This window comes from Tiliqua scincoides, chromosome 9 (assembly GCF_035046505.1).
Source record: "Tiliqua scincoides isolate rTilSci1 chromosome 9, rTilSci1.hap2, whole genome shotgun sequence".
In the NCBI taxonomy this organism is placed as follows: domain Eukaryota; kingdom Metazoa; phylum Chordata; class Lepidosauria; order Squamata; family Scincidae; genus Tiliqua; species Tiliqua scincoides.
In genome coordinates, this window is record NC_089829.1 from 35,015,349 (window position 1) to 35,039,875 (window position 24,527).

The 24,527-nt window shown below is 42.0% G+C and overlaps 1 protein-coding gene across 10 annotated transcripts in view; it reads left to right on the top strand.

Moving 5' to 3' along the window:
• The window catches only part of ZNF536 (zinc finger protein 536), a 551,190-nt gene that overhangs the window by 1,288 nt on the left and 525,375 nt on the right, over positions 1-24,527 (top strand). Inside the window, exon 1 of one of the 10 annotated variants that reach the window (XM_066636755.1) lies at positions 442-519. The exons of 7 other annotated variants lie outside the window; for them this stretch is intronic. The gene's annotated coding sequence lies outside the window, so the exon portion shown is untranslated. Of the gene's footprint in view, positions 1-441; positions 520-638; positions 705-2,604; positions 2,695-24,527 lie in introns of those variants that run through there. 2 more of the 10 variants (XM_066636758.1, XM_066636756.1) reach the window with 2 other exon arrangements.

The following is a 24,527-nucleotide window of genomic DNA, read 5'->3' on the forward strand; positions in this document are numbered from 1 at the left end:
GGGAGAGGCGGCGGGCGCTCCGGCTGGGTCCCTCTTCCAGCCCCGCACTTTCGGGGAGGGGGTGGGCCGGCAGGCGGGCGAGGCTCGGCCGCGGGTGCAGGGTGCCGAGCGGCCCCGCTCGCTCCTCTTCCAAGCGCCGTCTTCAAGTTGCCCGGAAACTTTTGGGGGGGGTCTGTGTGTGTGTTTGGGGGGCCCCCGGGGCTCGGTGCGCTGCAAACTTTGCCAAAGTGCCTCCCCACCGCGCCTGAGTTCTGCGGGGGCCCTGCCCCCCCCCGGGGCTTCTCCAGCGGTGGGAACTGTAGCCAGGCACCTCCGTGTAACAAGAAGGCGGGGAGAAGGACGAGGGTCTTTCTTTGGGGGGTGGCCCTGCCACCCGAGCCTGGGCTCCCGCCGTGCCCGGCATGTGTCAAAACTTCGGCGCGGGGCTCTCGCCCCTTTCCAAGGCAGCCCTGCCATTTTGTGCTCTGCCTAATCGACCTCTGATTAAGAATCCACGCCGGCGTGCTTAATGCGGTGGAGGTAACGTTCTGGCATCCGCGCTGGAGCGGGGGGGGGGGGCTCTGTACTTGCATCTCTTGGCACTTTGAGCGCTCTTTTCTGGAGCAAAGCTAGACGGGGGGGCGTGCAGGAGATCCCCCTGCCAGAAGCAGGCACCTGCCAGGCAGGGATCGGGGGCGTTCCGAAGACCCAACCTCGAGTAACAGGTTAAAAGGGAAACTTACGTGGAGAGCGGAGCGGGGGGGGGGGGCTCCTGGTGCCAGCGATTGAATGAGGATGAAGGCGCTGCGCTCTTGTCTCTTGCAGGGCGGGGGAGAGGGAGAGAGGTGTTTTTGATGCAAGGGGGAGGAAGGAACTTGGGAACTGGTAGCCATTGAAGTAGCTGCGCTGGTCCCTTTTGGAAGAGGGGTGCGTGGATCTTCGCCTTTTCTTCTGCACCCCCAGAATTCTTGCTTGAAAGAAGTGAAAACACTCCAGGCTCGCTCTCTCTCTCCCTCCCTCTCCTTAAAGCAATCTTGTGTGTTTTCAGCCGCACTGAAAAGTTATTTAGGAGAGAGAGAGAGAGAGAGAGAGAGAGAGAGCTTTGATGCTCAAGTAGGGAGAAAAACCCAGCTCTGAACGCACCCATCTGTTGCAGTGTGACCAACATTTCATCATATAGAGGGAGGGAGGAAGGAAGGTGCCTGGACGGTGGGAAACTTTGGAAAAAGCCAGCATTGTCAGTGTGTGTGTGTGTGTGTGTGTGAGAGAGAGAGAGAGAAATAACTAGGAGGGGGCTGGGATTTCACTGGATCCACATTTCCAAAGAAAGTTCAGGTTGCCTTTAAGAAACAAACAAACCAACAAAACCTTGTGGCTTAATCGTGGCTCCAAACTGATGCATCAGATCTGCATAATTTGGGGGGGGGGGTTTCATTTTTGGTTTGACTGTTTGGTGGGTCCCTGGAATTCCTCGTCTGAGGCGGGGGTGGGGGAAAGAGAGAGACAAGAGATTTGCAAAACAAAACGAGGGCTGGCTGGCTGACTTGGAGCCTCTCTTAGGTGCACGGGTGCTATTGTCGCAGGGGTTTTGTGTAGCGGATATTGTTATGGCTACAATAGTGTCTAGGCGGAGACGTGAGTTGTCAGAGCCCCTCCGTTTGGGGAGAGAGGAGTCCCTCTTTGCAATGTGAAGTTTGCCTGCTTCTGTTGCGTGTGTGTTTCTCCCTCTTCCAAAAGCCTGTTCAGACAGGGAGAGGACAAGACACAGATAAGAGACGGCTTGGAGGAAAAAAGAGATCCAGGCGTGTGTCCTTTTGCAGGCACTCCAATAGGAGATCTACTTTGAAAGCTCTCTCTCTCCTTTCCCTGCTCCTGTCCCTTCTGTGCAGTTTAAAATAATTCCAACAGGGGCCGTCTTTGCTGAGCTGATGTGCCTAGGCTGCTACAGGCAGCAGCAGTGCCTTCCTGTTTGTGTGCGAGAGGCTGGGGGGGAGCTTATTTTAAGTGTCATAATTAAGTTTAGGAGCCTTGTTTGGGCTCATTCAGGGCTGCAAATAAAGAAGGCTGGCTGCATTTAGCTCCTTCTGCCCCCCCCCCTTAAAACATTCTTCTGACAGAGGCTGGCTGGTTGAACGCCTTTGCACAACCCAGCCAGGAGGAGGAGGAGGAGGTTTCCTTTCCTAGTTTAATATTAGCAACTATATTTTTACCCGTTTCCACCGGATTTGATTATTTCTGCGGAAAATATTTCTCCCCCTCCCCTCTTCTCTTTCGATCACTCAGATCTTTGTTCATTGTTCACTGACTTTGGAAGAAGGCTCCTTAAGTGGACAAGAAGAAGGGGGAGCGCCCCCATCTCTTCTCCTGACTGGTTTGATGTTGAAATAGTAAACCTGAATGAGAGGGTGGACGGGGGATGGTGGCGGTGGTGGACATTTACAGCTTTAATTAACTTCAAGATGCTTCAGTGAGGACCAAGGCATACTGGGGACGTTGCTTCATAAATCTATCCTGTCCAGGGTGTTGGATAGAAGTACTGACAATATCACCATCTGATTGAATATTCACTTCCTATCGGGGAGCAGATTTGCATAATTTGGATTTTTTTTTCCAATGAAAGAAACTTATTTGCAAACGAAACCAAATCCTCCAGAAGCCCCCCAAGCCAGCTGCTTCAATCTTCATGATTGTTCAGGGTTCAAACGTAACTGAAAAGTAAGTGACCTGCAAAAGTACATCAATAGGTTGTGCAAATAAGAGGCAAAGGGCTTTGGAATGGATCTACAATTCACTATGGGGGTCTCTTTAGTGCTTCTCAGTTGTGTGTGTGTGTGTGTGTAGCCTTGGGGTTATTTAGGTTCCCTGCTTGCTTACCTAACTTTTACTTCTCGGTTATGCTTCTTATACAAGGTGAGGTTTTTCTTAAAGTGCCTTTGTATACCTGCTGTGAAACGGGGGGGGGGGGGGAGGAGGACTTGGCACTGTATGTCAAGAAAATAGAATGCTAACAAATTTGTAATTTGAATAAATTGCTGCTATTTATAGATGCTTCTGTTCTAAAGGCTGAAGGGTGTTGCTTTGAGTCCTTGTCATCTTTGACTAGCTGAGGAGCTCAGTTACTCAAAGGTCTGTGTCTGCATGTCTGTGGAGTATGTGGACATCTGTATGATTTTATATATTAAATCAAACAGGAAAGCAAGTAGTATAGCACTTAATCAGAAATGCAGAGAGCTGATTTCTGATTGTACGTCTTCTTCTTTCACCTCACCCTCTTACTGTAGTCAGAAGTGAAGATCACTGGAGCAATGTGAAATGTCTTAAATATTGATGTACGTTTGTGAATAGTTGACAACTAGTCATCTCTAACTAGTGGCTTTAACACACACACACTCTCTCCCCCCCCCTCTCATTTTTTTCCCATCCATTTCTCCAAATGGGGCTGTTTATGAAGACAACTTTTAAATTGTGATTAATAATAAAAACAAAAATTATCATCAAGATGAAGATTTAGAGGCAGGGTGTTTAAAAGCATGATCTGTCTTTCCAAAGGGTGTTTGTGTATGTGTGTGTGGGTATGGGGCAGTGACACAATAGATGTAGGGGTCCAAAAGTGTTACAGTGGGCAAGTGTTGTGCTGTTGCTTGTTCCTCCATGCTGAAGGCTGTTTTAGTTATGATGTCATTCTGATAGTGGAGAGTGAACGTCTCCAGATTCTACCATTAAACGCTTGGCCGATCTGCCTGATAATGATAGCATTGACATGTCTGCTCTTTGACAATTGCAAGCCTTATGTGCCCTGTGAATTAACTTCTTCTTTCCTCTTTCCTTAAAGCAGGGAGAGCTCTCTTGCTTTAAGAATCACAAATGCGACAGCACTTTCATTCGCAGATGTTGAGCCTTCTCATGGCCTTTAGCAGAATGTCTATCCTTAAATACCACTTCTGTGAAATTAAAATAAAAAGGGTGAGAGTTGCATCTCCGAGTACCCTGGGTTCATGTTAGGCTTCAAGTTGATTTAAGGCTGCTTGGTGTCACTGCCAGTTGGGCCTTGATTTCATTAGATAATCTCCATTTTTAGCTAGGACAGGATAAGATGGGGTTTGATTTGTTTTCAAGAGCAGCTTCAGATAGACGTACCTCCTAAATATTTGCTTTCTCTTTCTGTTCTTTTCTGGTGTTCTTTAGGCACTTTACAAGACATGCTCTGAAATATCTTTGCCCCCTTAAATACAATGTTTCTAAGTAAAGTGCCTTTTAAATAATTGGAAATGCAGATCTGCTGTAATTTGACATGTCCCTTTAAAGTTAGCTTGTCCATAATATCTTCCTGTTTCAAAGACCATCAGTTGTCATGCATAATCTGCTTTCTGTTGGCGTGTTCTCTGCTACATGGAACATTTACAAATACCCCTGTTCAGGTGTTGCTTCACATTTATCGAAAGCAAGTAGATAACAATAAACACTCATGATTTCAACAACGTACAGTAATTTAACTGTTCTTTTTATTTGCTGTTATTTTTGACTTGGGCGGTATTCAACATTTTCCGCATATGAAACAGACTTGCCCAAAATTACAGCAGTGCCCCCAGATTATTTCTACCCAGCGCCAAATTTTTTTAAAACTGAAGTAAACCTTTGTAAAGGTAGGAATTGCAGAGTTAGTCTGCAGAGAGTGCTTTCAACATTACGGAATGGGATGGAAAAGGATTTGTCTTACAGGATGCTGAACTTCTCAGCCCTCTTGAGAGCTCTAGTTCTCAGTAGCCACTTGTCCAGAGTTTTCTTCAGCAGATACCAAGTGAAATGCTGTTGCATTTGTGTCTGTGTTAGGTGCCATAATGTAACCCATTCATTAAAGAACAGTAGAGATTGAGGAAATGTACAAGTTGCAGCATCAGTGTTGTGGCTTTAGCTTGCAGCAGTGCTGAGATCAGAAATTGCCTGATCTTCAGGAAAGAGAGCTGACACATTCTCTTGTTTACATACCCTGGGAGCCTTAGGTGACCAGGGGTATTTGCATTAGAAGAGACCTATAAAATCTATCAGTGCGTTAACGTGAGCCTTACTTTTCTTTAAACAAGCACAAGTTTTCCTCAAGTGAGGCTGAAAAGAATCACTCCCTCCCCACAGGCTCCACTCAGTCCCCATCACCCTTCCCTGAATGTTGTCTTTTGCTTAAAATGTGCTGTGAATTGCACACAGGTGTCTTTGGAGTGCTTCTAATAGAAAAGCACTGAGTTGAATTTATATGAACTTGGGGGGGGTGCGAAAGCCAAAAAGAAACTCAGATTATTTTCTGAGTTGAATAAGGAGCATTCCTTTTCATAAGCATCTTCTGATTTCACATTATGTGCTAAGTCTAAGAAGTCTCTGTTTCAGAAATTCTTTCTGGTTTCTGAATAGATATACCTGGAATTAGTATAAGATTAAAAAAACCAAAAAGACTAATGCTTTGAAATGCTTTGATTTTATAAAAAGTCTCCACTCACACTTCCCAGCTTCTGCCTTAAGTTATCATTTTTAGAGTGTTTGAAATAATTTGATAATGAAAAAGAGTATAGTTTTCTGATAGATATTTGGGAAAAATCTGAAATGTCAACTTTGTTTTAAAAGAGCGCCTTTAGGAATATATATGCAAACTTACAAAATAAAAGGCTGATATACTCTGAAATAAAGCATTTATGTATATAACTTTGGGGGAGAAGGGGGGGATCAGTCAAAATTGTGAGCTCTCCAGTTGTCTGGAAGGGCTGATTGCAGGGTCAGGACTGAGGGATTCTGGGCAGAGAATGGAAAAATGAACTTATAATGAGTAAAATCCGCTATTTGAAATCAGTCCTTGATTTTGAGACTGTTTATGATCTGATGGGTGTTTGATGGCCATTTTTGAATGAATTGATGTTTTCTGTCTGTTTCTTCATGTTTCAGCAGGAAAAAAAATAACCCACCAGAATATTATTAGAATAATAAGAATGGCTGGAGTTACTGGCTAGGAAGTATCCTTTTCATTTCTGCTGATGATCAGAGCTAAAGTATAACACATAGTTTGGTTCAGGTGAGGAAATCTGCTGTCATTTCCCTGCTATACTTGTTCAGTGACTCAACAGATAATTCCATATGCAGAATTTTCAACTTGATGATTCTGATACCAAAAGCTATGTAGATTTTCATTCAACATGTTGGGTTGTTATACAACTTCATGCACCACCAGGATTTTGGGAAAGCTAACTGCAATTCTTCTAGTGATCTGTGTTTATCCTCTGTCTCTCCCCTACCATCTTTCAAGAGCCCATCTCTTATGGCATCAAGCTTTAGATGTGTTTACATTTGCTGAATTTTATGTCTTTATAAGTACACTAGGCAAAATTAGTTTTTAAAGAGCTGTGTTTATCAGGTCAAACTGGACCATACACAGTCATAATATTACTACTGTCTAAACACAAATTAAGAAAATGACGCAAAAGCAGTCCCAGTAGTGTCGGAATCTGACCCCTTGCATTGCACTGTATATTACAGTGTTCGTGATTGTTTGTCAGAGTCTAGCAACCAAAGGAAGAATAACATTATGTTTTTTCCCCTCTTTCATAAAAGAGGCTAACATTGTAAAATCCACATCATCATTGTGCTTGGACTTTGAGACTTTTCAAGGCTGCAATGAAAAGCATTAATAATGCTTACGATTAGCATGGTTGCTTCTTCTGTAACTTCAGAGCTGTGTTAGCCATACAAAGAAAAAATACTTTCCAAAGTCACATCTCTTTGCTGTGAGAAACCTAAGCTGCTAGACAAAGTTTTTGACCCTCTGCCCCAAGCACTTAGATGGTTTAGGACCAAATAATCTATAGAAAGTATTTGAAGTAGTATGTCTGAAAATGGAAGGCATGCAAGATCAAAGACCACTTTGGAGAGGCAGAGCCCCTCATTTGTAAAGCTAAAAACTGAGAAAACACGTAATGTTTTCAAAGCCTGGAATCTGTTCCTGGAAATTAAGAATTCTGGCTCCCAGATTCTGTGCACAAGACATAGCACAGCTGTACTTAAAAGATGCTGCACCTGAATTCATTCATGTGTGTTCTATATTTAAGTATTATGGCTGGAATCCAAAGAGCCACTTTAGGTGCACCCAAGGGCTTGTGTATGCCCAGTGGGATTTGTGACTTTTCCTCCCATTGAACAGCAGGTTTGTAAATTCATATTGCAGATTGCTGAGACTACTCCCTTCAGTTTCAGAAATGGCTGGCCACGTGCTATGTTGATGGCGCTGATGTTTTGAGTAACATACGTTCAGAGCCCCCTTGGGCACATGATACTAATTGCATGGTACAAATACGAGTCTAGACTCAGACCTTTGTTAATGAATGGAGTTTTGATTAAATTCTTGTGTTAGTTTGAACACTGCTATCACATGGGCTCCAAAAATGGGGGGAGAAGATTACTTCTTTTGGTCTATTTTGTTGGTGAGAATGTCATTTAAGCCCTTTTTTGAACCCTTCTTTGGCTTAAAAAAAAAACAAAAAACTCCATGAAGGTGGACAGTTCAAACCAACAGCACAATGGCTGGAAAGGTTTGGGCACCCAGCCAAAGTTAAGTACTTTTAAATTTCATTTATTTCAGAAGGAGTATATTAAAGAGTTCCTTAGCTTTTACTGAAATTGTTGGGATTTAAAAAGTGCTTAACTTGGGCAGCATTGCTTCCTCTAACACTTTTCTGCAGCTCTGTCCAAACCATAGCCATATTATAGCCTTGAGATGTATTCTGTCTTTGGCCATGATCTATGTCACACAAAACACGCTTGTGACATGGGTAAAGCTGGCCCTGTAATGAAACTGTCTTCGAAATGCTTTAATATTTGTTCAGCACATCATTGTTCAGAATACTATGAACTGAATATTTTTTTTTAACATTGCATGTCAATCAGAAGGCTGGGGAATATGATCAGGGCAATGTTTTACAACACAGAATTTTGTGGAGGAATTTACAACTGTTTCAAGTTCTTTGAACAATAGAAGATTTGGGCTGTAAATGTTTAAATAAGTTTCTAGTCCTCCTGGTTGTAAATACTTGTAAATGTTGCAATTGTACAATGTTGTTGCAATGTTTTGTTGTAAATGTTTGAAACAGGACATGTTGGTTAAAAGTTAAGCTTCTATGCAGTGGAATGCCTGCACATTTCTGCTTTATAGCAACTGGTCAATTTCCTTACATCCTTTTGCCTGTACCTTACTTGTCTTACCTATCCTATTGCCATGCAACAACAATGTAAATAAAGTTCCAAAACCCATGAAAGTTCAAATAGAGATTTCAGAATAAAGCAAGCAAATTAAGAGGATATATGCCAGTTATGCAGATTTTTATATATTGGATCACTTCGTATGATTTATTCTGAGTTCAGAGTTAGTTCTTCGCAGGTGTAAAATTTGGGCTTCCTTGGTACAGACTTTTCTTCTGTATAACTAATTAAGAAGTGTGTCTTTTCCGTGGCTTCGCCTCTAAAATCCATACTGTCTTTAATCTTCAGCTGAATGCTTTTTATACCTAAATGCATTATTTTCCCAAATCACCATGGTTTAAACATCCTCTTTATTTTGGCAGTTTTACAGCTAAATAATGTTCAAAATGTGTGCAGTTAGAAGAAGCTAAATGAGATCTCCATAATTTTGTATTAATTTTCATAGTGTCACTTATTAACATTTTGGGGGTTTTGGTGCCAAATCTGTGATTCTTTGCATAACAGCCTGCACAGAATATGCTATTTTCTGCTTCTTCAAGAACTTTAGTTCAGGATTAGTCCTGAAGCATTGTCAAGTCCCTGATAAGTCTCAGAAGACAGCAACTGGGCCATCTGAAAATCATTTCAAGAGCAAGTTTATATTTATTTTTCCTTTCATCCTAAAATATGTATTAATGGTTTCATTTGCCTTTATAAATCAAATTTAATAGGTTTGTACTGATACTGTTTGTTTTAGCTCTGGTCAATGAGTAGGTATGAAAAAACAGAGGTGCTGGAATATGGGGCAGTCCAATCCTAATGGGACTGCCTGCACAGCGATACAGTGGCACTGAAATAGCCACCACTGTGTGGGCAGGGAGGCAGCTGGAGGTTGCCTCGAGGTGAGGGAACATTGGTTCCCTTACTCCGGGTTAAGCCGTAGCAGATGCTATGGGTCTGCTCAGATCCGTGTCAGCTCAATCACTGGTGCAGAACTGAGTAGCCCCGTGTAGGGCTTTCAGGCTTGAGCTGGAGGTAGGATCCTCTGCCACTGTCCCTGCTCCTTCCCAGGCCTGAATCACTCTCCTCACCCTCCCTCCTCTTGCCCAGTTTCATCCCCTCCCCACCCTCCCTCTGTCCCAGAATGCTCCTGCACCACTCAGTGGCAGACTTTCCATTGATGGCCCCCAGACCCTCTCCAATCTGTTCAGAGGCTCAGCACCCACCCTCATTGGCCTCAGTGTCAGTGTCTCCCCTCCTGATCACCGCAATGTGCTTTACAGCACTTTTACGATGGCTGTCTCCCTGTCAGCTTGAGAAAGATTGATGCTGCAGAAGGGTAGGATCAGGCTCTAAATAGAAAATTTGGGCAAAGTTAACATTATCTTGAGATGTATGACCTGCAGAAACTTGTTACAATTCTGATTCCTTTCAAAAAACTTATGAAAAACATGTAAAATAGCACAGTGATTGAAAGCATTGTAAGTGTTATTTCTGAGCTCCTGTAAGAAATAGTATGGTGGACTTGCAGAAGAAATCAATATGACCACATATTGTGACTTGTAATCTGCTACCTAATGTAGATTTTGTGGGAATTACTGTGATTTACTTTCCTTATTAAACTGGAAATGTGTAGATTAATTGTGGTCCTTCTGCTGGTGGTGTTCTTCTAGGATGGGTTTTTACCTTGAACAAGTGGCCCATACATTTATCTACAATAAATAATTAACATTTTTACCCCATCCTCTGTACAAGTTGCTCAGGATGATATGCAGTTTCTCCTCCCATTTTATCCTCAGAACAACCCTGTGATGTAGGTCAGACTAAGGGACAGTGACTGGCCCAGACTGAGCTGGTCCTGGATGAGTGGAGATTTGAACCTGTGTCTCACCACTAATTTGGCACTCTAATCATAATAGCACAGTAGCTGTTGGAAGTCTCTCATGAGAAACAACTTAGAAACAGCTTGTAGATGTAAATAAACTTCAACTTGGGATTCATTTACTTGATTCTCAATGCTGGCTGAAATGTGTCAAGTCTGGGCATAGGAAACAGTCATGTGATTGTTTCACCAGACCCCAAATCCCAAATTTCCATGAACCTCTTTATTATGGCCTCTTTATTATGTTGGCAGTGAGCAGGTCTTGCAATCATTTCTTGTGATGCAATATAATGTTGATGCACGGTGAAAAGTTAGGTGCATAGTGAAAAATTGCACAACTATGCCATTGTGTGCCTAGACTATCAGTTCTCATTTCCGCACTCTTTTAGGCTTATGTCAATTCTTCTGGTTTTGTCAGATTTAGGTAAACTCACTTTAAAGCAACCAGTGTCAAGCCTACACTAACTGTCGAAAGGAAGCAGTAGGGAACAAGGAGGAACAGTCATGAAACACAAGCAGACAGTCCAGTACGTAAGGATTTTGGTTTCTGCTTCTTTTTCTCATGGCAATCGAAGTTCCTGTAATTCATGAGACAAGTCTTGAAAAGAATGATGTTGAGAAGTTAGAAATTGGATCCAGGCAAAGAAAGGAGCTTGACAGTAGAAATTCAACCAGGGAGTGATACTGCCTTTGGACATGGCATCTTTCATTGGGAATAGATGTACAAGTGAGTTCCAGTTGCTATCTTTGAATTTTTTCTTTAATATCCAGAGTGGCGACTTGCTGAGCTAACCAGCAAACTCTGTGTGTTGGAACTGCTTCTCTCTGCTGCTGTGTAATTTATGGAAGAAATTTGAAAAAGAAAAATGTAAGTGGCCTGTGCTATATCTTTCCTCCTGCAAAATGTAATGTTCAGAGCTGAAGAAACCTCACAGATTCTGTCCTAAGCATCCTTATACAGGCACTAAACCAGACATTCCTTTGGAAGGAAGAAGGGTGTCATTTGTAACTACTGGGAAGGTTCCTTCTACTCCATGAGGTTATGAATGCCCCCTTCTTCTTCCAAGAATAGGAATTCACAGGTAGGAAATTCTGTGTTAGTGGTTCTCATCCACACGATCTTAGTCCTGCACAGCGGAGGGCTGTTGTGACTGTTGTGACTAGTGGTTTCCTGTCTATGTAGTTGGATCCCTTGGTGCACAGCAGAGGGGTTCTGATAAAATAGGTCCCTGTCTTTCTTTACAGCACTTTTGCATAGCCACCCTTCATGCTCTTCAGTGACCAACAAGAGTGCAGGGAGCTATTGTCTGGGTACACCCCACCAGGGAAGAGCTCTGGCAATGTTAGGAAAATTGAAATCAGTTAACATTGCCAGTGAAAATGATAAAGCTTCAGGAAACTTTATGCTAAATGTGGCTGATATATGAGACTGGTTGGCCTTTTTCCTGTTCTTAAAAGTTCTTATATTGATGAATCTGCAAGGATGTGCAATGATTAGGTTTCATTTTGATATACAGCAGTATCACAGTCTCCATAGGCTTCCATTGACATTTCCTTCTGAACTCTGTGATAGAACTAAGTAGTAAGGTTGAGTGGTACTCGGGGGTTCCATCTTTTTTCAGCAGTGATATAGGATTGTCCACAGAGAAGCTACAATACCAATGTCAGAAGTTACCCATTTTCAAACTACAGCTGTAGATGAGCTGAAGCAAGCTTTTCAGTGTCACTTTTTGCTTTCATTGTTGGAAAAGAAGCACTCTGGTTTTTTAGTGTGCTTCTATGCAGCCTCCAGAATTTTTTTCCCCTATTTTTGTTCAAGTGTGCAAAAGGTCCCCAAGTCTGGTTTTATAGGGATCTGTGGAAACGAGGAAAGCTCCCAAGTTTTGGAAACAAGGGAGCTGTGCAATCCCTGAGCTTGTCCAACCCAGCTCAAGGAAACTCCCCGAGTGAGTTTAAAGTGTAGGCAGTCACTTTATATCCCATCTGTAAACCTTTCCCTCTGCATTTCCTTGCATGAGGAAACTTTTTTGTGCCGGGAGGGCTCCAAGATCAGCCTTTGGGGTTTTTGTATAGCTGTTTGAATCGTGATTGGTAACCAGAACATCCACAAAAAAACAGAAACACTTTCAATGTTCATGCAATTTACTTAACTGTTTAAGAAAAGCTTCTCACTCCTTCAGAACATGCACATTTTGACATGGAAATTGGGCTTGGTTTCACAATTAAGGGCCCAATCCTATCCAACTTTCCAGCACTGGTGCAGCTGCAATGCAGCCCTGAGGTAAGGAAACAAATGTTCTCTTACCCTGAGAGGCTTCTGTGAGTGCCTCCCCACCACAGGATGCAGTACACTCCCCATTGGCATGGCGGCACTGGCACTGGAAAATTGGATAGGATTGGGCCCTAACTTGGTTAGTACAAATCACCTTCTATACCAATGTCAGAGTTTTGTAGCAGTTACTTTCATGTGGCTTCATGCCTGAAAAGAAAAAAACTATGTTATGAATCCACCTGTTGAAAAAAGTCAGCCTTTTTACTTTATTGGATTCAGTTAATTTATTTGCATGATCTTGGAATGCAACTCTTTGCTCAAATATTCAATTTCGGGTCAAAACAATTGAGATGTTGCTCCAACAAGATCTGCTTTGAGCCTCCTGCAACCTTTTAGCCAAATATTGCTATGTTTAGTTGGCAGTTGTCTATTTTTCCATTTCTGAAATTTCTCTAATAGTAACAACATCTAATGAGACATTTATCTCTTTCAGTACCCAAAATAACAGGAATTTTATAAAATACTGTTGAAAAGAATAGCCTGCTAGATTATAGAAATCTGAACAATTTCTAGCTTTTTGAGAATCAAGACCCATGTAATGTCCCTGGTCTCCCAAGCATAATTAGGAGTTCAGAAGCATTGCACGGGCTCTCTCCTCATTCTTGCACAAATTCCTCCTTCTGTGATTTGCATTAGCCATGGTTTAAGGGAGCAGTGCATGTAACATTAACATGTTTGCATTAGCAGTAACTATAGTTAATACTAACCAAGATAGCCCTTGTAACTGGAATTTGAGACCAGGGATTGAAGTGGGTTTGCAATTAAGTTGTCAGAGGGACACTTTTTTAGTGCTGTAAGAAGTTGCACATGTTGAGACTCCCTTCAGAAGCAAGCAGAGCTACGACACTGAAATACTGCAAGAACTCTAATAATATCATAATAGGGCTACTAGCTGATGAAGCATCATCCTTAACAGCATTGTTACTTGAAAGATAGCTATAAAGAAAATTTTGAAATATCTGGGTCATTATAAAGATGTATATCCTTTGCTTAAATTTATTCAAGTGCAAACAAGTTCCATTTTTCAGATAAATTCTTTCTAGCTATACAAAGGTTTGCATTATATCGAATCAGAGGTAGTTCATAAACCAATCCCTTTAGCCTAGATCAGAAGGTCTTGAGTCCCAACAGCCCAATGGTCTAAGACCCTAACATCTTAGAATGCCTAACTGGAATCTGTGCTTCGAACAAGGCAAGAATTAATTATTACACCAGGACATAGACACAGAAGACATTTGTCTCCTGTCTTTTCTACTATGTCTATGTCAAAATAATTCTATGGGATGTGCTTTGAGCCAGGGATGGGTTGAGATTCTTTCTGTATGTTGACTATAAATAAATAAATATAACAACAATAAAATAAATACAACTTCACATACGTCTTTATTTACCCAGGTATAGAGACATGTGAAGTGTCTGCATGTTTATATCTTCTTGTATGTCAGGAATTTGCTCCTGTGTGTGATTTTGTAGCTTATCTGTACACAGTAAAACTTTTGTACACTAGTGCAGGGAGATGGTGTATGTGTGCGCACCCAACTTTTCTGACTTATCAAACTTGGAATGTAACAAGTCCTATTCATGTAAGGTCATAGGAAAACATTTCATGCACATTAAGCAGTACCTGGTATGGGACTACTTCAGCCCCAGACCAAAAAAGAAAACTAGTGTGCCAAGATCAGTGGATTTTGCTTTTATTCTCCACTCCAGGGTAATGTCTTCACTGCAACTGGGATCGGAAAGACTGTTTCATTAGAGTGAATTAGCTGGTGAAGCTATTGATGAATCTACTGTGCAATCCAAACTGGCCATTTGGCCGGCGCAAGTCCCCTGCGCCTGTCCAGGAGTGTTGTGAATGTGCTGTAAGGTATGTCTGTGCCTCCTTTGGAGTTGGGGAGGCCAGTGCATGTCATTGCACTGGCCTCACCTTGGTGGAGCAAACCTTGGGAAAGGTGTGTTTGTGCAGGTGGCCGGCGGACTGATGGACGGGCGAGGTTGGGAGGGGGTGGGGCCGCCTCTGGCAGTTAGGCTGGATCCTAATCCCACTTCCAAGCAGCCTGGATCTGAGCTGCTCAGATCTGCACCAGCGATTTAGCCCCATTGCGGTATAGCCCATTATGGTGGCTTGGGCAGTGCTCACGGGGAAAAAATATCTTACCCTGCCACAGTCACCTCCAACCCTGTGCTAGATATAGCAAAGGCCTGCCTGCCTGCCTGCCTGTCCCACACAGGTTAGGATTGGGCTGCTAGGCTTATTGGCTATGCTTTCCTCTCTACCATATTGCACGACTATTTTGCTTTTTCTGTCATGGTGCATGTTACCAAACTGATTCTGGAATGTTTTATTTTATTTGCATGGCATTTGTTTTTGGCATATAATTGGCTGGTTCATATCGTCAAATTTTGTCTCCATGTATTGTTATCCACGGGCACAGAAAGCACTTTTGGGGTCAATAATGGTAAAGAAGGGAATTTTGTGTGACTCATAGCAGCTGAAAAATGCATTCTTGCAACTGGATATTAGCCCTAAGGAGTGGCAGCTATATCACAGAGAGATCTGTTCATATAAGAAATTCTTTGCAGAATTTTTCAGGAAATTCATGCATTTTTTGCATGAATGTTCCTTTGGGAACATTGCATGGAGATAGAATTGATTGATTCTATAAAATGAAGATGTGCAAAAGTTTGTTTGCTTTCTTTGCTCTGTACTCTTGCTCTGCTGAATGATAAGGTTGACTAGGAAATCTTCAAGCATAGTTTACAGAGCATTTGTAGTTTTAAAATATTTTATAATTCCCTTTCTGATTAATAGATCTGTGGTTTGGACTACTGTTAAAGTGAAATTTCAGTGCACTCGTGGATTCTGTTATCGGTGGATACCGAGGTCCAATCTATGCTTTCCAGTTCATACTATTTCCTTTTATTTCTGTTTGGGCTTGGACAGTGGCGGTAAGGCTCAAATGCCATTTATTTTTACATAGATTTCTCAACTAGGGAATCCCATCTTTGGAATCACGTACCCAGGGCCAGTGCTATTAGGCCACCTCGGCAGCTGCCTCAGGCATAGACTTCAGCAGGGCGCAATATAGACCTTTAAAGGGCACATTTATACTTATTCTTGCAATTTAAAATAAATTTAGCTGTTTCAAGTTTTCTGCTTTTCAGTTTTTCTACAAGACATTTGTTTTTGAAAACTGAAGTTGGCAATTTTTTGGGGGGGAGGGGTGTGCAAGTAGTTAGTCTTACCTAGAGAACAAAATAGCCTGACACCCTGCATGTAAGAGCAATTCAGAGGGGTGGCAAGAACCCTATATGTGAAATAATACCCCATACCATGCTGTGTTAATTCAAAGTAACTCTAAGCTGTCAAAAAGAGCCACACTGAGACAGAAGCAAGACTAGATCTGAGATAATATTGAGACTGTGGTTTTCAAGTATGACACTGACTTGTCTGTAATACAGATAAAGCCTATGTTAGCTAACATAGCCATTTGATTTAAAAATGGTTCTTCTGCTTTCTACCCTATATTAATAACATTCACACATGATATGAGAGAGGGTCAAACATGCTTAGTGTAATGTGTGAAAATATCTCTCAGCAGGTTTAGGCAAAACCCTAAATTTTGGCAAAACCCTAAATTTTAGTTCCACAGAACTTTGTCTCCCCACAAGCTCAGATATCCTTGGAAAATGTATAAAGTCTCTCTGATTTCCTTGATATTCAGAACAATATTTTTGTGAGTGGGTTTCCTGACCCCCACCCATAGTTTCACATTATAGTGAAAGATTGTTGCATACTTGTAGAAATTTTATGTGATACGTGCATATCACAGTTCCCATCCATCGTTCTGCCTTGCCCTGATACATTAGCAGATGCACAGTTTCAGAGGGAATGAAGAGCAGAGTTGCTTGTGCAATCACATGCACTCAAACAGTCCTGGAAAATGCAATAGACTAAAAAAAATATTGTTTTGCTTGTTAATACTGCACAGCAGATATTGAGACCAATGTATGGTGATAGATCTAGCTCTTGTTACCTAGTGTTCATTTGGAAGTATATCAAAAGATGCATCACTGTTGAGATTCAGGTGGTGCTGACAGATATCTTCACCTGTATATATATATTTTTGTGTGCATTCAGCCTTTGTCTTTCTATTGCTCAAGAATCTGTGTGTCCAGCTGCTGATTAATAGAAAGGAAATCAGAAAGCAAAAGGAAGGTTTAGGGTAACTATTTGTACCTGTGAAACAAAAATATAGCCAGGTTTGTGACTTCAACTACATGGATCTTGGCCAGCCGCTTTCTGGGAACTACAATGTGTACTAGAACCAAGGGAAGTTTAATCTGTGCAAAGGTCACATCCTCACTGAAATTTAGTGATGGCCCTATCCTATCCAAATTGCCAGCACTGGTACAAATACAACTGGGTCCCTTTGGGGAGAAAGGCAGGGTATAAATAAAGTTTATTATTATTATTATTATTATTATTATTATTATTATTATTATTATTATTATTATTATTATTATTACAATGCAGCCCCAAGGTAAGGGAACAAATGTTCCCTTATCTTGAGGAGGCCTCTGTGACTGCCTCCCCACCACAGGATGCAGGGCATGTCCCAGTGGCATGGCTGCACTGGCACTGGAAAATTGGATAGGATTGGGCCCTGAGTCACTTATGAATCTTATGAGCTACTTAAAAATTAATCCAACTAAAAGTGATGGACTGAAATTTATAAAATATTTTGGTTTGCAGTGAGTTGTATCCATGTTTTAAGCACCATTGAAATCAATGAGACAAGTTGGTCATCATGGCTAACCCATGTTCCATTAATTTCAACAGGTCCCAGATAGTAATCCTATACACACATATCTGAGAGTAAGCCCCATTGAACACAGGAGGACTTACTTCTGATAAAACATGTATATGATTGCAATTTAAGTTGTCATTAACTTTCTTGGAATGCAACCCAGTATTAGCAAGACAAATTCATTCTTTTAAAACAACTAGTGAAGAATAAGTGTGCAGAATGACCTGAAACTATGGTGGGATGTAGTAAGGCTTTAGCACTTAGCCTCCAGTGATGTTCTTAGCCTAAAGGTGCACCACTCTGAATACTGTTTATAAAACACGACTTGTATTGAAAGCCAACAGAAACTTTTTTTAAACCTAGAAATAACATATGGGGGAAGGGATGCAATTAGGATAGGGACCATGGCAGGAGCTACATACTAAAGTCCAACCCTCCCTCACCATGTTTTCAGGCTATTTGATATACACCTCCTGTGCTCAAAAAGAAAACAATCCCAGTGTGCATTTGTGTGCAGCTCTAATTTGATCCTCAGGACAGTCTGAGCCTTGGAAGCCTTAGTTTGCCTGATAAAGCTAGGGGCTATTTCTTAGGCAGAATCAGGGTGGGCACATCCACAACATCAACTAGGAAGCAGTCTTCTCAGGCAGCACCCCATCTCTGTTCGCCTACTTGTCTCCCTTGCTCCTTCAGTTTCCACAACCTGGAGTAGAAAAGGAAGAGGAGGACAGAGGGAAAGAGGGAATGTGGCAGGTAGGAGAGTGCTGAGCTAGAAGAGTGAAAGGAGCAGAGGCAGGCACATCTTTGAAAAAGGGCGGGTAGCAGTTGGCATGTTGAATCAGGAAGTCTTGGGCTGGCTTTGGCAGAGCTGTTATATATACTGAGTAAGTCTTCCCCTGGTCCATGTGACCAGCCCCAAGTTGGGAAACAGCTTACAGAGATTATGAAAAGGAACTGGCTTTCAGCTAAATTTTTGCCATAAGATGTGCCACTGAGCTTCCTCAAGCCTGGTCAGACAAACGTGAGGATTTTACAGTTCCCTTTTCTCCACAGTTCCCTTGTTTGAGGCTTGCTTCATCAGCTAAACTGAGAGCTGCAGAAACCCATGGAGTAGCCCCCCCCCCCCAGCAAAAACAAAAGAAAAAAGCTTTCTGCTCAGCTTTGTCTGAACTGTGATTAGGTGTCCACGACTTGGACAGAAAGCAGTTTTTGTGTGCAGTTCATTTAGGTGTTGGATGAGGGATTCTTGGTTAACAAGCATTCAAATTTTGACACAAAACTCGTGCAGAAACTCATGAAAACTGAGCTCAACTTTCATTTTAACATGGAGTCTATCTTAGGTCAATATGAATTTCAGATTTGATCCTGTGAGCTCAAGGAGGTAATTTAGGTCTTGCATAAATGCTTACAGTTGGTTTTGGCCAGACATAAGGATACAAACTTATGTTCTCCAACCTCAATTATTATAATAGAAACAATTTTTTTACAGTAGTATTAAGTTGCACATAAATGAAAAGTAGGGTGAAATTATTGCATGTCAGAAAGACATGCATGTCAGAACAGAGGATAGTCAGTTAGATGTATACAGTCACATGCCACTTAACAACAGGGATCGGGACCACAATCTCCATTGTCAAGTGGGGCTTGATGCAATCCTGTCCCTCTGCAGGGAAGGGGATGCTCTGCTCCCCTCTCCTCTGGAGGGTTGTCTGAATTTCCCAGAGGCAGCACACGTCTGTGTGCTGCCTCTGTGGAGCTCAGATTGAGGGAAATCATGTCTCTCACGCGAGAGATGCGATTTTTCTCAATCTGAGGCTTGCAGAAGGTCGCAAAGCGGCACACACCTGTATATAATCCAAAGTATGCACACTGATGAAACCCAGTCACAACAAGGCATTATTTATTGATTGGTTAGTGAAGATATCCCAAAATTTTTTTCATGAAGTTAGAAGAGAGCAGTATCATGACTGGGGGGGGGGGAAGATGGTAAGTACTGCCGGTGCCAAAATGAGCAGTGTAAGCGGCCTCTTCCACTCTCCCTCGGAGCCATTCTGGGCAGTGATGACAACATGCAGCAGTCCCTGTTTGGTTTGGTGAGCCCCTGCACATTGCCATTGTTGCCCAGAATGGCTCCGACAGCAAGTTTGAGGGGCCGCTAACATGGTGCTTTGCAGCACCTGTAGTACTTTCCATTTTATGGCCCAAATCCTAACCAACTTTCCAACACTGGCATAGCTATGCCAATGGGACATATAGTGCATCCTGCAGTTGGGTGCAATCACGGAGGCCTCCTCAAAGTAAGGGAATGCATTGCCCTTATGTTGGTGCTGGAAAGTGGGTTAGGATTGCACCCTCAGTGAGGTAATTTTGATGCATAGTGAATTGCCTAACCAGAATAAAATAGGCTGTGTAATGCATACATGGAATAGATAACATGAGTACCACTTTTTAGGGAATGTTCATTGTTCTGCTGAACCAGATCTCCTGTTTATCAAATTCTTCATAGAAACTTGCTAACTTTGAAAACATTACTAACAGAAACTCTTATAAAAGTTAATAAAGCTACAGTCCTATGCACACTATCTTGGGAGTATGTCCCATTGAAACAGTGGTTTGATACACCTGAGTAGGTATGCACACATTGCACTATAAGTTCCCTTGAGGTCAATTTGTTGGAAACTGTATTCAGTATTTGAAGAACTATATGTATAGTTGTCCTGTTATTTCCTATGTTTAGCTTTGGACTTGGTTGACCAAACTGGTATCTTTTTAATAACCACATTCCCAACTGCAAAAGTCATTTGTTTTATTACAAAGCCATCTATTTAAGACTCTGCTCAAGTAATCTCTAGCGTCTATAATGCTAATCAACCATTAAAAAGTTTAAACTATAGTCAACTACTGCAGTCAGCGTAACATTCATTTAAATGTTTCTTATTTTCAGTGAAATTACTCTTGCTAAGATGCAAAAAGTTGGCTATACTATGTAAATCCACCATGCAAACAGCTTCTAAATCAGGACAAATGTGTGGATAAATTATCATATGCATGTTTAAACAACCATGTGTATACAGATCTGAGAGCCATTTCCCTTATTCTATATACACTTTGAAGTATGACATTGACAGTTGTTTTGTTGTATAGCTATTGCCAACTATCTAAAGTAGATTAGACGGCTATGGAAACAAGTTCAACCCAACTGATGTTTGACATTCTCATTCTATGCAACATGCATGGATGCATCTCTTTCAACTCAACTTATATATGTGTGTTCTGGTACCTTTGTTTAAATGCCTTATGGCCTATTTTTGAGGTGGAGTAGGGGTAGAAAAAGGACTGTTTTGATTTTATGTTGGATAGTTTTCTATTCACTTTGTCCTGTTTGGACAAGACCTTCACAATTTTTAGCCAAGCCAAATGTTTCTAATTACAGAAACGTAACATTTTATAAGCGTGATGCCAGGCCTTGATGTTGGGCCATGTTGAAATTTCATTAATACGTCCTTTGTAAGAATTTCTTTAGGTGATGTTTTCATGTTTGAGTAAGCTAGCCTGACCAATTTATTTTTCATGCTTTTAATAAATCTCTTGGTCCAAGATGGACAAGAAATCTTAAAATTGTTTCTTTATGTCCTTTATTCTACTCCTGTAAGGAGAGGTAATTAGATTCAACAAAATGGCAAAGATGGAAGACTCAACAGACTTCTTTTGATGAAATTTGGGGGTAACAGTCAGTCAGTAGCACTCTAGTTGGGTCACTGTGGTCACTATTCTTAGATATACTATAACAATGGTATTAGCAACTTAACTTGGGAGGAGCCTTTAAGATTAGTTTATAGATGTACTCAATTTACACCTTTGGTTATAAATGGAAAGAAAACACCATTGGATTGTGATTTTGGGAACATTTTAATAGGATACACCTTGGAAGATATTTTAAGAGGGTATACCTCAGAGTTTACAAATTATGTCCAAGCTAGAAAAGGTAAACAATTCATAGACAAGTACTGCATGTTGAGAAGTTAACTTTATTTGTTCTATATTGAAGTATTACATTTAGTAATAAAGCTTATATATGTGGTCTGTTTCTATATTTTTAAGCCTCACTTCCCTTGTTTTAACCTGTGTATGAAGTGTTAAATAAATAAAAGTTAGTTTTTGCTTAGTCAAAGCAAACTGTCTTCTGATCATCTGATCTCTTCTCAAAGGTGAGCCCTACTGATATTTTTCTCCTGCCACTTGCACCCTGTTCTCTATATAGTCCAATTCTGTGCTGCTTAATTACTATAGGTAAGAATTTCACCCCCACTTCTCACACTTACGTTTATGGTATCTCCCCTGTTGTGATCATTACTTAGTAGCAAGATGACTTTTATATGTGGAGTAGGGATCATTTATTTATATAGAAATGAGCGGGCTGAACAGCAGTGCCATAAGAACATAAGAACAGCCCCACTGGATCAGGCCATAGGCCCATCTAGTTCAGCTTCCTATATCTCACAGCAGCCCACCAAATGCCCCAGGGAGCACACCAGATAACAAGAGACCTGCATCCTGGTGCCCTCCCTTGCACTGGCATTCTGACATAGCCCATTTCTAAAATCAGGAGATTGCACATACACATCATGGCTTGTAACCCATAATGGATTTTTCCTCCAGAAACTTGTGCAAACCGCTTTTAAAGGCATCCAGGCCAGATGCCATCACCACATCCTGCGGCAAGGAGTTCCACAGACCGACCATACGCTGAGTAAAGAAATATTTTCTTTTGTCTGTCCTAAACCTCCCAACACCCAATTTTAGTGGATGTTCCCTGGTTCTGGTTTTATGTGAGAGTGTAAAGAACATCTCTCTATCCACTTTATCCTTCCCCTGCATAATTTTGTATGTCTCAGTCATGTCCCCCCTCAGGCGTCTCTTTTCTAGGCTGAAGAGGCCCAAAGGCCATAGCCTTTCCTCATAAGGAAGGTGCCCCAGCCCAGTAATCATCTTAGTTGCCCTCTTTCACACCTTTTCCATTTCCACTATGTCCTTTTTGAGATGTGGCCACCAGAACTGGACACAATACTCCAGGTGTGGCCTTACCATAGATTTGTACAACGGCATTATAATATTCGCTGTTTTTTGTTCTCAATACCTTTTCTAATGATCCCAAGCATAGAATTGGCCTTCTTTACTGCTGCCACACATTGGGTCAACACTTTCATTGAGCTGTCCACCACCACCCCAAAATCTCTCTCCTGAACTGTCACAGACAGCTCAGAACCAATTAGCCTATATGTGAAGTTTTGATTTTTTTGTCCCAATGTGCATGACTTTACACTTACTTACATTGAAACGCATCTGCCATTTTGCTGCCCATTCTGCCAGTTTGGAGAGATCCTTCTGGAGCTCCTCACAATCATGTCTGGTCTTCACCACTCGGAAAAGTTTGGTGTCGTCTGCAAACTTTGCCACCTCACTGCTCAACCCTGTCTCCAGGTCATTTATGAAGAGGTTGAAAAGCACCGGTCCCAGGACAGATCCTTGGGATACACCGCTTTTCACCTCTCTCCATTGTGAAAATTGCCCATTGACACCCACTCTCTGTTTCCTGGTCTTCAACCAGTTCTCAATCCATGAGAGAACCTACCCTCTAATTCCCTGATTGTGGAGTTTTTTTCAGTAGCCTTTGGTGAGGGACCGTGTCGAACACCTTCTGAAAGTCCAGATATATAATGTGCACGGGTTCTCCCGCATCCACATGCCTGTTGACCTTTTCAGAGAATTCTAAAAGGTTGTGAGGTAAGACTTACCCTTACAGAAGCCATGCTGATTCTCCCTCAGCAAGGCCTGTTTGTCTATGTGTTTTGAGATTCTATCTATGATGAGGCATTCCACCATCTTACCCGGTATAGATGTTAGGCTGACCAGCCTATAGTTTCCCGGGTACCCCCTCTTTCCCTTTTTAAAGATCGGCATGACATTTGCTATCTTCCAATCCTCTGGCACTGTGGCCGTTTTTAGGTAAAAGTTGCATATTTTAGTCAAGAGATCAGCAACTTCATTCTTTAATTCCTTAATAACTCTTGGGTGGATGCCATCAGGGCCCGGTGACTTATTGATCTTTAATTTATCAATGAGGTCTGAAACATCTTCTCTTTCAACCTTTTCTGACTTAATTCCTTGGTCAGGAGGGGCCGTTCGGGCAGCAGTATTTGCCCGAGGTCTTCTGCCGTGAAGACAGATGCAAAGAACTCATTCAATTTCTCTGCTATCTCTAAGTCTCCTTTTATTTCCCCTTTCCCTCCCTCACCATCCAGAGGGCCAACTGCTTCTTTGGTGGGTTTCCTGCTTCTAACATATTTGAAGAAGCTTTTATTATTCCCCTTAACGTTGCTGGCCATGCGTTCCTCAAAGTCTCGCTTGGCCTCCCGTATCACCTTCTTACATTTCTTTTGCCACAGTTTTTGTTCCTTTTTATTCTCTTCATTAGGGCAAGACTTCCATTTATGGAAGGAATCTTCCTTGCCCTTTATGGCCTCTCTAACTTGGCTTGTTAGCCATACGGGCACCCTCCTGGACTTAGTGCAGCCCTTCTTCCTTTGCGGTATACACTTCTGCTGGGCCTCTATTTACTGTTGTTTTAAGCAGCCTCCATGCACTGGAGAGATTGGAATTTTTTTTACCTTCCTTTTCAACCTCCTTCTAACCAGCCTCCTCATTTGAGGAAGTCCGCTCGTTGGAAGTCAAGGGTTTTTGTGAGAGATTTGCCCGGTATTCTTCCCCGGACGTGCATGTCGAAATGGATCACAGCATGATCACTGTTCCCCAACGGCTCGGTAACACTGACATCTCTAACCAGGTCCTGAGTACCGCACAATATTAAATCCAGAGTCACCTGTCCTCTGGTGGGCTCCATGACTAGCTGCTCTAAGGCACAGTCATTTAACATGTCAAGGAATCCGGTCTCCTTTTCATGACCAGAACACAAATTGACCCAGTCTATATGAGGATAATTGAAGTCCCCCATGAGTACAACCCTGTCCCTCCTTGTCACCTCCTTGATCTGTTTCCTCATTTCAAGGTCTCCTTCCAGTTTCTGGTCTGGAGGATGATAGTACGCCCCCGGTATTACATTGCTCCTGAGGCCTGGTAATTTAACCCACAGAGATTCTGTGGTGGAGTCAGACCCGCCTTCAATCTCTACTTTGCTGGATTCTATCCCTTCCTTAACGTAAACAGCCACCCCACCTCCAACACGCCCCTCCCTGTCCCTCCTGCAGAGTTTATAGCCCGGGATTGTGGTATCCCACTGATTTTCTGCATTCCA